The sequence below is a fragment of the Geotrypetes seraphini genome, chromosome 1 (genome assembly GCF_902459505.1).
Source record: "Geotrypetes seraphini chromosome 1, aGeoSer1.1, whole genome shotgun sequence".
NCBI lineage: Eukaryota > Metazoa > Chordata > Amphibia > Gymnophiona > Dermophiidae > Geotrypetes > Geotrypetes seraphini.
Genome location: NC_047084.1, coordinates 255,129,719 through 255,145,361, shown reverse-complemented (window position 1 = coordinate 255,145,361; position 15,643 = coordinate 255,129,719). Strand labels below are relative to the sequence as shown.

The window sequence follows — 15,643 nt, the reverse complement described above, 5'->3', positions numbered from 1 at the left end:
AATTTATCAATTAGTTTTTCATGGCAGAGTTGAGATGGTAAGACATTCCATTGAGTTGGGGCTACTAATGAAAAATTTGATTTCCTGGTATAGAAAAAATCCTTTATAGAAGGAATGGAGAGTAAGTTCTGGTCTGCTGATCTAAGCGTCTTTGTAGGACGCAATGGAATGAGGAGCTTATCGAGGAAGGAAGGTTGATGGGAGAGTTTGATTTTGAATGTCAACATGATGGTTTTGTATGTAACGCGGTATGTGATGGGCAGCCAGTGCGCTTCTTTCAGGAGAGGGGTGACATGATCATATTTCCCTAACTTGTATATAAGTTTTATTGCCGTGTTTTGGATTAACTGTAACAACACTATTTTAAAATCTCAGCTTTATTAATATTTCTTCATTAAAAATATAATTCAAAAAACTTTTCTTTTATATATTAGTAAAGTGCTCAGTCCATGAAATCAATCATATTTTGAGATAACATGCAACAGTGGTTAATCCAACAGTGGTTAATCCAACATGCAACAGTCATAATCTTCTTGGCCCTTTTACCAACCTTCTATCCAATAATATAAACGAACTCATCTACAGGTTGGATTTCCATCAGAACCACTGTAAAATTAGTGAATATGTGCAAATGTGCTAAAGTGTTATAGTGCTGTAAACTTGACTCCTTTGGGTTTCTTCTACCCTCCAACTCGAGTTTTGAGAATGTCTTCGTCAGGAAGGGTACTAGGAGCATAAAAACAATAAATTGACTAAATTATTATCAAATCTTAAAACACAGATTATCTACTCTAATGATATACCAATAATTTCTTACTAATACTCAAATCATTGAATTTCATAAATTCTACATCACATAAATCTACTTTCATACCTGTTAGTCGGCTTTCACACATTTGGGGCGAACGAACAAAACCGGCGTCTCACTCTACTCAAACCTAGGCTTTAAATATCATATCTAATTACCCTAACCAGAAGGAATCCCTCTGAACCGGAACCAAAACTATTACAAAGCTGTCCATTCTACTTCCATATTCAACCTTGTAGCTGTAAATGTTTTCCAGTTAAATATGAAACGATGTTCCTTTAAATGTAATAATTTACCTAAGTCTCCCTGATAGTTTCTTATATGTATTAAAACTGTATATCGTAATGAGTCTACAGTGTGGGATTCCTGTAACCAATGGGCCACCAAGGGGGCGGTAACCCGAGCACAACGTATATTACTAAGGTGCTCCGTGATGAGTCTTAATCATCCTACTCGTCTGACCAATATATAATTTGTCACACGGACATCTGATACAATATATCACACCTGACGACTCGCATCAGTACCTGATGAAAGCTTAAATTGTTTACCGTTGGTATGAGGAACTGCAATCTGACCTTGCTCCAGTGGCGTACCAAGGGGGGGGGGGGGCGGGAGGGGTGGTCCGCTCCGGGTGCCAGCCCTGAGGGGGTGCTCCCGGCCTTGCCGTTCAGTCCCCCCCACCCCCGAAGGACCGCTCGCCCCACTGACCTTCCTGTACCACCTGTGAAGCAGCCCGCAGCAGGATCGCGATGTCAGCAATCCCTGAGCTGCTTGGGCGCTGCTTCCTGCGCCACGGTCCCGCCCCTCTTCTGACGTCAGAGGAGGGGCGGGACCGCGGCGCAGGAAGCAGCGCCTAAGCAGCGCAGGGATAGCTGACGTCGCGATCCTGCTACGGCTGCTCCATAGGTGGTGCAGGAAGGTCAGTGGGGCGAGCGGTCCTTCGGGGGTGGTGGGGGGGGGACTGAACGGCAAGGCCGGGGCATAGGTAGTGCTGCTTCAAAGGTGGTGCGGAGAGGCCAGGGGGGCGAGCGGTCCTTCGGGGTGGGGCGGGCGGGCAGGCAGGCAGGCTTTCAAGGGGGAGGGGGTGACAGGCAGGCAGGCCTTCAAGGGGGGAGGCAGGCCTTCAAGGGGGGGGACAGGCCTTCAAGGGGGGTGTGTGCAGACCTTCAAGGGGGACGGACAGGCCTTCAAGGGGGACGGACAGGCCTTCAAGGGGGACGGACAGGCCTTCAAGGGGGGGGGGACAGGCCTTCAAGGGGGGGGGACAGGCCTTCAAGGGGGGGGGGACAGGCCTTTGGGGGGTGCAGGCCTACAAGGGGGGGTCAGGCCTTCAAGGGGGGGGACAGGCCTTCAAGGGGGGGGGACAGGCCTTCAGGGGGGGGGGACAGGCCTTCAGGGGGGGGGACAGGCCTTCAGGGGGGGGGGGACAGGCCTTCAGGGGGGGGGGGACAGGCCTTCAGGGGGGGGGGACAGGCCTTCAGGGGGGGGGGGACAGGCCTTCAGGGGGGGGGGACAGGCCTTCAGGGGGGGGACAGGCCTTCAAGGGAGGGGGACAGGCCTTCAAGGGAGGGGGACAGGCCTTCAAGGGAGGGGGACAGGCCTTCAAGGGAGGGGGACAGGCAGGCAGGCCTACAAGGGGGGGACAGGCCTTCAAGAGGGTGCAGGCCTTCAAGAGGGTGCAGGCCTTCAAGGGGGGGGGGGACAGGCCTTCAAGGGGATGGGACAGGCCTTCAAGGGGATGGGACAGGCCTTCAAGGGGATGGGACAGGCCTTCAAGGGGATGGGACAGGCCTTCAAGGGGATGGGACAGGCCTTCAAGGGGATGGGACAGGCCTTCAAGGGGATGGGACAGGCCTTCAAGGGGATGGGACAGGCCTTCAAGGGGATGGGACAGGCAGACCTTTAAGGGGGGACCCTGGTTTAGAACTACACGGAGGGAAGGGGGTGTTCAAAGAGACGTGCATATGCCAAACTTTGGGGGGGAGGAAGAAATAATGGGTCTGAAAATAGAGGAGAGGGAGAGAGATGATGGACCATGGGATTTAGGGAGGGAAGGAACAGAAAAGTAGAGAAATTGGACACAAGGGATGGTGTGGAGGAGGGATAGAGATACTGGATAGGAGGGTAATTGGGAAAAGAAAGGGAGAGATGATGGACTCTGGGGTGGTGGGGAAGGAGGGAGAGATGCCGGATGAAAGGGTAGTTAAGAAAAGGTGGATCTGTGGAGGGAGATGAAAAAAAGGAAAGATACCAGTCTTCCTGGGGAGGGAAGGGAAATGGAAAGGGAGGACAGAGTTGGCAGATGGATGGTTAGCACTGTGGCCCACTGTAGCCCAGGTCAGGGCTCCAATAGTACTCTCAGTGATAAGCCACCAAAAATAACACCCAGACGTGCGGCCCGGACTGGAGCCACCCTGCAGGACCGAACTCCACTCAGGAATACAAAAAAGGAAAAGAAAATCAATCAACAAAAGTCACTACAGCTTCCATAGAAAAGTACTATTAGGTTTATTTCCTTATTGTCTCAAGGTGAGTAGACTTATAAGAATAATAGCCCAAACTTGTCAGAATGTTCTTAAGGAAAGCAACACAAAAAGTAGCAAACAGGGAAAGCAAATAACAGTACAAAAATAAAGTCTTTATCTTGCTCTCAGCAGTGCTTCAACTTCAGCTGTGGCAGAGAGCTTAATTCCCCTCAGTCGCAGCCCTGTCTGCTCCCACGCAGACAGTGTTAAAATACAAACATAATACAGTTCATGGTACTCACTACACACTGGTGTCCAAAGTCCACACAAGCCTCTGGCCAGTTCCCCTCACTGCCAGGTCAGGAGAGTGATAGGTTTTGCAAAATGAAGTATTTAACTTGACTTGCCAATTCCTTCCCAGGGTGTATACAAAACCTCTCCCCATCAAAAATCACTCTCTAGCTTGTAATCAAAAATAATTCCTCAAACAGTCCAAAACAAACAAACTTCACTCACTGTTTGTGGGTGGTAGCCAAATCTACCTGCATAGTTTCCACAAACTCAGGGTCATATGTTGCCAGGCTTTCCTCAACTTCCATGGACTGATCTTCTGGCAACTGTGGCTCCTCCGCCTGACCAGCCTCAACCAGCTCCATTGGAATAGGCTTGTTGCACCTGTTTGGCTCCCGAGACTCTCTAGGGAGAAAGGGCTTAAATCTCCTCCCTAGTTGGCTCCCTTTCCTATTCTCAGTTACAGGTTTAAATACCTTGGGGCAACGCCCAGCTGAGTCAGTCCTGGCAGTGTTCCAAGGACCTCTTGGGCTCCCCCGGTGGACAGAATTATTATCATTCTCAGGAAGTCCCTGTCCCTTCCAGATTCCTTCCCGGGATTTCTTTCTTTCAGCTTTTTCCTTTGTCCTACCTGGGACCTGAGCAGGGAGAATACCTGGCTGGTCACAGCACGAAGAAAGAAGGAGACCCTGGCAAGTAAGTTATCAGAAGAAAACCAGAGCCTTGGACCAACAAGATTTGAAATATAACCAGACAACAAAAGGTAGAAAAATTAATTTTATTTTCTGTTTTGTGATTATAATATGTCAGATTTGAAATGTGTATCCTGCCAGAGCTGGTGTTGGACTGCAAACGTGAGCTAGGATTTAACAAAGAGAGGAAAAGGCCTTTTTGTTTCTTTATTTTATTTACACCACAGTGCCAGTGTGATTAGGAGAAGCCAAAGGGGTGAAAAAGCTATAAAACCCACCAGGAGTTTTGAAAAAAATCACCCAACTGGGCAGGAAAATCGAATTGAAAAACCAATTCAATAGGATGAATCGAATCAAAAATTTTTTTCCTGAATCTGGCAGCATTAGTTTGCGCTACTGTCTTAGACTTTAGGACCTGGGATTGGGGAGAGATGGCATCCTCAGTACTTTATAATGCAAGTGAAACGAGGATTTGGTCAGACTTTTGAAGGGTCTGTAGAAAAAAAATATTGTTTAGGCCGGGGACATGAGACAGCAGGAAATGGGAACTTTTCTTCCTTCTATTTTTGTGAATGGAAAGGCTGAGGATGTCAGCGAGTTCAGTTAAAATATGTGCTTTATAAGAAAATATAATAATGTGTTTTATAAAGTTTATAGCATAGCTGGCCTACCCAGTGAGGTGTTCTTAGTGGTGGTGGTGGCAGCGTGTCAATGTGTTGAGAGGAAGAGGTGGTCTGGGAAATTCTGCTGAGCAAACTCCGGGCCCATTTCCACCCCCCAGTTAGTCCACTCCACTCAACTGGTTCACACACTGAGTGGGTCTTTGGGTGTTGTTTTGGGATCTCTTCCAGTGGTTTATCAGTATCTCCTTCTAGTCCAAGGAAGGAAACTTTGTTATCCTTAGCATTGACCTACAGAATATGTTTGTAACAGCGCTGCTTGTGTGGCATTAGGCTATGTAGTGATCGAAAGAAAAAAACAGACCTTTGCACATTTTTGCACTATATGGTGGGTGTATGAGGAGATTCACATTTCCTGCACAGCTAAGTCCATGTGAAGTTACCTTGTGCTGTATTTGACATCTAGCAAGGTCTCTGTTTGAAATGAAAGATCTAAACTTAAAAATGAAGTGGCCAGAAGTTATGGTAAAAGCAGATAGTGTAGCTGGTTTTAAGAAAGATTTGGACAAATTCCTGGAGGAAAAGTCCATAATCTGTTATTAAGACATGGGGGAAGTGTCTGCTTGCCCTGGATCGGTAGCATGGAATGTTGCTACTCTTTGGGTTTTGACCAGGTATTAGTGTCCTGGATTGGCTACCATGAGAATGGGCTACTGGGCATGATGGACCATTGGTCTGACCCAGTTAGGCTATTCTTATGTTATGTTCTCATCTGTAGGGGCCTTTGTTTTCACTTCTTATTTTAATGTATTTTTTTTCTGGGAACTTATCAGTGTTTTTTATAATGGGAACAAAAATGGAAGAGAATTAATGTGTGTGGGATGAGGGGGTAACTAATTTCTTCAGCTAAATAATTCAATCCACTTCAAACAGACATAGGAGAACTCACGCACCATTCACACACCCTCCAACCAAAAACATCAAAAGAAAAAAACTGTTTGACAACCTCCTAGCCATTCGAGCTGCAACACTCGACCCCCAACTCTACAACCAATTGACATCGACCACAGACTGCAAAACCTTCAAAAAGAAATAAAAACCCTTCTATTCAAAAAACATATAAAACCGAACTAACACAATCAGAACTGTCCCAAGCATCACCTGCAACTACTCCATATGTACTTCTGATGTCATGACAATTCAGACATAATTTATGTTATGTTATGTTTGGAATATAAGAAAATTTCACTGCCTGTTTCTATTCTGACCATTTATTCCGTTTCATGGTCATTACAAAAAATATTTTTTTACATGGGGGGGTGTCAAAAAATGATGGGCCCCGGGTGCCACATACCCTAGGTACGCCACTGCCTTGCTCCATTACATATTTGCAGTTACAACAGTGACCACATTTACGATGCGATGGTAAATGCTTATACTCATTGTTGTTATATTTACGATATTTAAATTGTTCCCCCACATTACTAGATCTTCTAAAAGCAAATTTGGGATTGTCTTTCAACTCAGGGTAAACTTGTAACACTGACCAATGTTTTAATATTATATTTTTGATCTTATTGCTCATTAAATTATAAGGTAAAATGCAAGCTATTTGTGACTCTTGATCAGGTGCCTCTGGAAGGAGGAGCCAGGGTCGATGACAACTCCTGGCTCGTTTCCAAGCCTTTTTAACAATTTTTTTAGGATAACCCCTAAATTTATGGTATATGATATTAGCTTGCCTTGTAAAATCCTCCTCCTGTGAACAGATACGTCTTATTCTTAAGAATTGACCCGTTGGAATACTGTTTCTCAGCAATCGCGGGTGAAAGCTTTGATATTGGAGTAACGTGTTCCTATCTGTTGTCTTTCTGTGTAGACTGGTGATGATACGATCCTGATGTTTAATCAGTGTGATATCTAAATAAGAAATACTCTCACTACTAAAAGAGTATGTAAATTTAATATTTGAATCATAAGTATTAATTTCTTGTAAAAATAGATGTAACTGTTCTACATCACCAGTCCACACAAAGAGAACATCGTCGATAAAACGCTTCCAAATCAAAACATATTTAAAATACTTAGATCTATACACGAATGTTCTCTCGAATCTGGCCATGTAAAGACATGCCAGGGTAGGTGCGACCGCAGCGCCCATAGCTACTCCCTTCGTTTGAACATAAACTTTATCCTCAAATTTGAAATAATTATTAAAAAGAACTATGTCTGCCAATTGGTTTACCATCCTTTGTTTATCTTGTGTTATATTGAGTTGGGAAGTATAAGTCTGCACTATGGACGCTGCGGCCGCTTGGGGTACATTGGTGTATAAAGCTACTACATCCGCCGTAACTAATATGGCATTAGAAGGGATAGATCTATTAAACAGTCTTTCAATAATTTGTAAGACATGCGTCGTATCTTTCACATTGGAGGGGGCCAAAGGAACAAACTGCTTTAAATATCCATCTATATATTTGGATATTGGTTCCAGAACAGACCCTTTACCGGTAACTATAGGGCGACCAGGTGGGTTTATAGGGTCTTTATGCACTTTGGGTATAAAATATATCTCAGGACTTCTAGGTTTATTAATATTAAGAAATCAAAATTCTTTTTGAGATATTACCCCTGTAGTTTTAGCAACATGTAATATGTCATCTATTTTATTCTTTATAGCAAGAGTGGGATCTTGATCTAAGGGGGTATAGTAATTCAAATCTGTCAATTGTTGATAGGCTTCCCTTTGATACTTAACATAGTCTTGTATTACAATACCCCCTCCCTTGTCAGCTCGACTGATGATAATTGAGCAGTCACTTTGAAGATCTTGAATGATATGGCGTTGAGAGTTAGATAAATTAGATCTTATTTTGATGGATTTGGACTCCATTGCCTGTAAATCCTTCAAGACTAGTCTCTCAAATGCTGTTACTGACGCGTCGGGCACTCCTAGTGGTATCCATGTCGAATGATATTTTAAACCCACTGGCAAACTTGAATCTGGTTGCTGAATTACTTGATCTTGAAAATAAGCTCGCAATTTTAATGTCCTGAAGAACCTCTGTAAGCTAACTCGGGTGCTAAACCCGTCATAGTTCACTGTAGCTATATAAATAATATCTCCCAGGTTTTGTGATATATTGGATTAACTGTAAACATCGGAGTTCTTTTTGGAGAATTCATTGTAAAGGGAATTGCAATAGTCAAGATGGGAGATAACTAAAGAGTGAACCAAGGTTGTGACTGCATCCGTGTCAAGAATGGAAGTAAGAGAGCGTATGAGACGAAGCTTGTAAAAACAAGTTTTTACCACTGAGCTGATTTGGTCGTGAAAAGTAAGGTCTTTATCTATAATTACTCCCAGTAATTTTATTTTTGTTTCTATTTTTAGGGGGAAGGAATTGATGAAAATCTTTCCTATTATTGTTTCGTTATTTTTGGTTGGAAAAAGTAGACCACATGATTTATCGAGGTTAAGAGAAAGTCTATTTGCGTGAAGCCAGTCACTTATTTTGTCTAATTTATTTATCACTTCCGTCCACCAGGTCTGGCTATCCGTTACCGTCTCATATTTTAAAGACTCACTCGTTATAATTAGCGGTGATCCACATGTCTCTTTGTAATGGACATGTCAGATTTTAGCATTTGGATCTTAGTACTATGGGTTTGGTCTTTTCTGGTTTCCTTTCTATAGTCTGCTTTTTGTCTGGAGTCTTTTGAGTTTAGAATTACATTTTATGACATATTTTTGTGGTTATAATTGTATGACATGTCTAAATCGGTCAAATTATCCATTCTTTTAATTATTTTTTGTCCCCTCATACAGTGGCAGACCGCCCCGGGTGCCAGCCCTAGGGGGGGTACACAGACGGTTGGATCCATAACCTTCCAAGCTGCTCTAAATGGCACCTGCACCTCAGCACGGCTGCCGTACTTATTCTGAAGCAGAGTCAGCAGCCGCACTGAAGTACAGGAAGGTCCCGCGATGACTGCATTTGCCACCTCTGTATCCGGAAGACATAATTGACATCGGAAGGGGTGGACCGGCAGCTGCAGTCATTGTGGAACCTTGCGGCAACTCCCTGCGTCTGCCGGCCCACCCCCTCCAACGTCACTTACATCTTCCAGAGGCAGAGGCAGCAGAAGCAGTCATCATGGGACCTTGCTGGTTTGGAGGGAGAGAGGAGCATAGAAGGGTGGTGGAGGGAGAAAAAGGAGGTCAGGGTGGTATGGAAGGGTGGTGGAGGGAGAGAAAGGGGGCAGATGCTGATGGAATTGGTGTGCAGGGAAAGGAGAGAGAGACATAAGGGGGAAGGATACTGGATGGAATTGGGTTGGAGGGAAAGAAAGGGGGCAGATGCTGATGGAAGTGGGGGGGAAGGGAGAGGAGAGAGTGAAATGCCAGACCATGGGGTTGTGGGAGAGGGAAGGGAAGAAGAGGAGAGAGATGCCAGACCATTGAAGGAGGGAAGGGAAGAAGATGGATGCCAGAATAATAGGGGTGAAGGGAGAGATGGAAAGGGAATACAAGGAGAGAAGATGCCATATAGAAGGGGAAGAGAGAGGGTAGACAGTGGATGAAAAGAAGAGAGTGACAAGACTATGAGGAAAGCAGAAACCAGAGAAGACAATGTAGAAAAAAATTATATTTATTTATTTTTTTGCTTTAGGGGAGATGCATCGCTGTTTCTGTGGTGTTACATTGTATGCAGAGTCCAGCTTCCTGGTGGTTCAATTTAACCTTTGTCTATGTTTTTCTATTTTATCCCCCCTTTTACAAAACTGTAGAGCGTTTTTTAGCACCGGCCATGGTAGTAATTGCTCAGAATTCTATGAGAGTCTGAACTGTTACCACCATGGCTAAAAACCACATTACAGTTTTGTAAAAGGGAGAGGGGTTAGTTTGTGATTACATATTCCATACTAGGTGAAGGTGTTTTCTGTGTTCTGTGTGTTCAAAAGACATGGTTTTCAGTTAGGATTGACTTTGTAGGATTGATCTGTACTAGTCTGGCTTGTTTAGTTTTACAATGGGTGTATTGATGTACTGCTCACTGCAATATGTAAAATGCTGCCTTTTCCTAGGTACACTCTTGTGTGATGTGTGGATTGTTACTAAAAATCATGTTTTTCATACAGATGGGGGGTGTCAAAAAATGATGGGCCTCGCGTGTCACATATGCTAGGTACACCACTGCCTTCATAGTTTATATCTAATCCACAAGCCTGCTTTTAGGACTTACAGGATATGTATCCCTCTGATTCATGACAATTTCACTTCTCATGTTATCTTAAACCATTCTTTTTATTATACAACTGCCCAGATAAGCATCATTCTTTGACATAATTGGACCTTGAAAACTAACGGCAACAGTGTTCTCCCCAGAAATTTTTTCCAGCCATGAAAAACATTTGTTGCATTTAGTGTGCTGGAGTTAAAAAAGTTTGAGAGACGCTGCTCTATACCATTTGAAAGAGGGCAAATATCTAATTATTCACTTCTAGAATTGGATACTTCTTAAATTTAATATAAATATTATGGAACAAGTGTCAAACCTTAAGAAAGGCAGTCATATTGAGCATTGGAAAATAACTAATAATAATTAACTAATACAAATAGTACACATTTAGGGCTCCTTTTACTAAGCTGCGATAGTGGTTTTACCGCGTGCTTAGCTCGCGCAGAATTGCCGCCCATGCTAGACGCTAACGCCAACATTGAGCAATTCTGCACATGCTAAAAACGCTATTGCAGCTTAGTAAAAGGAGCCCTTAATTTTCCCCACCACCAAATTTCCCTGTCCCGCCCCACCTGGCTACTTTTTCATGCCACCCGGCTGGAAAAATTTTCTTGGGAGAACACTGCTAACTAGTCAGGTTTTCAACAAGATAAAGAAGAAGGAGCGCTGTTTAATAGAGATATTGTTGCTGCTTGTCTGATGACACACTGCTGCTGTTGATTTGGATATATTATTCACTATTAGGAGAAAATGCTCTGAGAGACCCTAATAATATAGCCCCAGGTTCTTGGAAAGTGAAATGTGGCCATAAATATTTCTTTGTTTTGATTCAGTGGTTTGCTCTATTTGGTTTATGGACAATTTATGTGCAGATCATGCATATGCATGAGAGAGATTTGCATTCCGTGGAGGTGTATATGCAAATGTATAGAAACATGATGACAGATAAAAGTCATATGGCCCATCCAGTCTACCTATCCACAGTAACCATTATCTCTTCCTCTCTCTAAGAGATCCCACATGACTATCCCAGGCTTTCTTGAAATCAGACACAGTCTCTGTCTCCACCACCTCTACTGGGAGACTGTCCCATGCATCTACCACCCATTCTGTGAAAAAGTATTTCCTTAGATTACTTCAGAGCCTATTACCTCTTAACTTCATCCTTAACTTCATCCTATGCCCTCTCATTCCAGAGCTTCCTTTCAAATGAAAGAGACTCGACTCATGCGCATTTACATCACGTAGGTATTTAAACGTCTTTATCATATCTCCCCTCTCCCGCATTTCCTCCAAAGTAAAACACCCTCCAGGGATTCAAGACAGTTAGACAAGTTCCTGCTGAACCGGAACATACGCAGGTAGGGCTGGTCTCAGTTAGGGCACTAGTCTTTGACCTAGGGGTCGCCATGGGAGCGGACTGCTGGACACGATGGACCACTGGTCTGACCCAGCAGCAGCAGCAATTCTTATGTTCTTAAGTATACAGATTGAGATCTTTAAGTCTGTCCCCATACGCCTTATGACGAAGACCATACACCATTTTAGTAGCCTTCCTCTGGACCGACTCCATCCTTTTTATATCTTAGGTGTGGCCTCCAGAATTGTACACAGTATTCTAAATGAGGTCTCACCAGAGTCTTATACAGGGGTGTCAATACCTCCTTTTTCCGTACTGGCCATATCTCTTCCTATGCACCCTAGCATCCTTCTAGTTCATGAGGGATCAAAGATTTCCAGCAGTAGAGAAGAAGAGGCTGTGCCGAGGGAAGCCAGCTGGACTCAAGTTACAGAACCCTGCAAAATTGGTACTGTAACTCCACCCGCTCTTTAACTGAAGAACCGGTATACTGCCCTGGAAGTGGAGGAGATTAGAGCATTCCAAGGAGAGGAAGGACCAAGGCTTAAAATCCCCAAAATTGCTGGATCCATGACCACTAGGAGACATAAGGTAGTGGTGGTTGGCGATTCCCTTCTGAGGGGTACAGAAGCATCCATTTGCAGACCAGACATGATGTCCCAGGAGGTATGTTGTCTGTCTGGTGCCATAACCCAAGATGTTATGGAGAGATTGCCAAGACTCGTCAAGCCTGATGACTATTATTCGATGCTGCTCGTCCTCGTTGTCATTAATGATACTGCCAGGTACCCCTGCGAATGTATCAAAAGTGACTTTCCGGCTCTGGGAGAGAAGGTGAAGCAGGCAGGTCCGTAGGTGGTATTCTCGTCCATCCTCCCTGTCGAGGGTAAGGGCCAGGTCAGAGAAGCACTCATCCTGGAGATGAATGTGTGGCTATGTGGATAGTGGTGTTGAGATTATTTTGGCTTCCTGGACCATGGGATAATTTTCCAAGGGCTACTGAGCAGGGACGGTATGCATCTATCAAAGAAGGGAAGAAGTGCCTTTGGCGGCAGGCTGGCTAATCTACTGAAGATCACGTTGCAGATCTTTGCAATCCACCTATGTTTTCACTACTCTGAATAACTTCGTATCATCCGCAAATTTAATCACTCACTCGTCGTACCAATGTCCAGATCATTTATAAAGATGTTGAAGAGCATGGGTCCAAGCACCGAGCCCTGCGGCACCCCACTGGTGACGTTCTTCCAGTCTGACTATTGTCCATTTACCCCCACTCTGTTTCCTATGCTCCAGCCAGTTTACTCCTCTCTCCCTCCAAACCAGCAAGGTCCCGCGATGACTGCTTCTGTTGCCTCTGCTTCAGAAGAGGGGGGTGGGCTGGCAGACGCAGGGAGTTACGGCAAGGTCCCGCAATGACTGCAGCTGCCCGTCCACCCCCTCTGACGTCACTTACGTCTTCCGGAGTAGAGGCGGCAGACAACAGTCATCGCGTGATCTTCCTGCACTTCAGCATGGCTGGCGACTCTCCTTCGGAAAAAGTACGGCAGCCGCGCAGGTGCTAATTACAGCAGCGCGGAGGTTCCAGACCCGGCCTTCTGGCTGTGCAACCCCCTAGGGCTGGCATCCGGGGTGGTCCTGGTAACACAATGGGGGCCGGGCCAGGGGGGGTCAGGCTTCGGCGCTGGAGAGAGGGAGGCAGGCAAGGCTAGCTTTGGCGCAGCAGGGAGGGAGGGCAAGTGATCGCCTGGCCCGTTGTCCCCCCGCACATCTTCGGGATGCTATCCCTGAAAACGGGACATTTCGGCATCCCGAAGCTGTGCGTGAGGAAACGAGACAGGGGATCTAAAAACGGGACAGTCCTGTTCAAAACGGGACATATGGTCACCTTATTCATGCCTGCTAGTGCTGCCTGATTCAGGAAAAAAAATTTCAATTCGATTCGATTCAGCTATTGAATCGATTTTTCGATTCGATTCGATTTTCCTGCCCAATTGGGTGTTTTTTTCAAACATCCTGGTGGGTTTATTTTATAGCTTCTTCATAACCTTTGGTTTCTCCTAACCACACTGGCGCTGTGGTGTAAACAATATAAACAAACAAAAAAGACTTTTCATCTCTCTGTTAAATCCTAGCTCACGTTTGTGGTCTAACAAAAGCTCTGGCAGGATACACGTTTCAGATCTGACATATTGTAATCACAAAACAGAAAATAAAATTATTTTTTCTACCTTTTGTTGTCTGGCCATTGTTCAAATCTTGTTGGTCCCAGGCTCTGGTTGTCTTCTGATATTTTGCTTGACAGGGTCTCCTTCTTTCTTCTTTCTCCATGCTAACCATCAATCTGCCATCTCTGTCCTCCCCTTCCGTTTCCCTTTCCTCCCCTGGAGGTCTGGCATCTTTCCTTTTTTTAATCTCCATCTACAGATCCACCTTTTCTCAACTACCCTTTCATCCAGCATCTCTCCCTTTCTGTAACTTTCATCCCTAAATCCCATTGTCCACCATCTCTCTCCCTCTCCTCTGTTTTTAGACCCCTTATTTCTTCCCCCCAAAGTCCGGCATATACACGTCTCTTTGAACCCCCTTTCCCTCCCTCCCTCTGTGTACTTCTACACCAGGGCCCCCTCCCCTGAACATCTGCACCCCCCTGAAGGCCTGCGTATTCAATTTACCTAATTTCAGCAGCCTGCCCTGCAGAAGATCGCTGGTTCTAGCGATCTTTGCAAGCTGCCATACGTCGTCTGAGTTGTCTTCTCTCTGCTGCGGTCCTGCCCTTCCTCTGGCATCAGAGAAGGGGCAGGACCACGGCAAAGAGAAGACAACTCGGACGACGTATGGCAGCTTGCAAAGATCGCTAGAGCCAGCGATCTTCTGCAGGGCAGGCTGCTGAAATTAGGTAAATTGATGCGGAGAAACCGGACACCAGCGGGGAAGCCACTTCCTGACTGACCCTCCCCACTTGCCCTCTAAAGCAGGAGTGGCAGGCCAGCAAGAGGCAGCGCTGCTGCTCCTGCTTTAGGGGCGAGGGGGGAGGGTCAGTCAACGAAACGGGAGGCTGATTTTTTGTCATGGTATAGCGATTCAAATCGTGAATCTGGCAGCCCGATTCTCAGCTTCACCAGCCCCCCGCCCGATTCTCAGGTTCCCCAGCCTCCCTACCCAATTCTCAGCTTCCCCAGCCCGATTCTAATTTTCCCCAGCCCCCCTGCTCGATTCTCAGCTTCCCCAGCCTCCCTGCCCAATTCTCAGCTTCCCCAGCCCCCATGCCCTTCTTAGCTTCCCCAGCCCGATTCTCAGCTTCCCCAGCCCGATTCAAAGCTTCCCCAGCCTCCCTGCCCGATTCTCAGCTTCCCCAGCCCCCCTGCCGATTCTTAGCTTCCCCAGCCCAATTCTCAGCTTCCCCAGCCTCCCTGCCTGATTCTCAGCTTCCCCAGCCCCCCTGCCTGATTCTCAAACTTATACTGGGAATTGCGTGGAGGAGAGGAGGAATGTTTTCGCAGTGCAAAGGAGAGAGCCAGCACGACGTCCACTCAGCACTCCCAAGTCCTTCTGATGTAACTTTCGGTCTTACAAAACCAGAAGTTACTTTAGATGGGGACAACTCTGGCGAGTGGCAGCGGCAGAGGAAAAGCATGAACGCTGTGAATGGGTCTTGAATCGGTGAGTTCGATTTTTTTGCTAAACCAAATCGATTTGAATCGATTCACCTGAAGTGAATTGGTGAATCGATTCGAATCGTGAATCGGGCAGCACTAATGCCTGTTGCTCGTGCCGTCCCTGAGCCTTTCCTCTGATGCAACTTCCTGCATGAACAATGGGTTGGGTCCCTGCCCACTGCTAGTGAATAACTGAAAGATTTAAATGGTACTGAGGGGATTGGAAGAATGGAGATGAGACCCCTTTTAACTCCATTCTCCCATTACCCTTCCCCCCATAGTATCTTTTAAATCCTTTAATTATTCACCAGGAAGAGATTCCGGGAGTCTTCAGTTAGTGGGGCTTGAGGATTCCTAACAAGTACATCACATCCTGAGTTCAAAGTGAGTGGGCCTCTGACTATCCAGGTCTACCTTTGGCTATGTCATTGCAGACCAGCCAAGTCTCACTTTTGCAGGTCATCTCCCACACTTCTGCTGAGGAGCCAGGATCTCATGC

At 45.6% G+C, this 15,643-nt stretch overlaps 1 protein-coding gene across 1 annotated transcript in view; it reads right to left on the bottom strand.

Annotated features, from left to right (window-relative positions):
* WFS1 (wolframin ER transmembrane glycoprotein) overlaps positions 1–3,951 on the bottom strand; it is a 111,075-nt gene extending 107,124 nt beyond the window's left edge. Inside the window, exon 1 of the mRNA XM_033949687.1 lies at positions 3,793–3,951. The gene's annotated coding sequence lies outside the window, so the exon portion shown is untranslated. The remainder of the gene's footprint in view (positions 1–3,792) is intronic.
* Between the last annotated feature and the right edge of the window lie 11,692 nt (positions 3,952–15,643).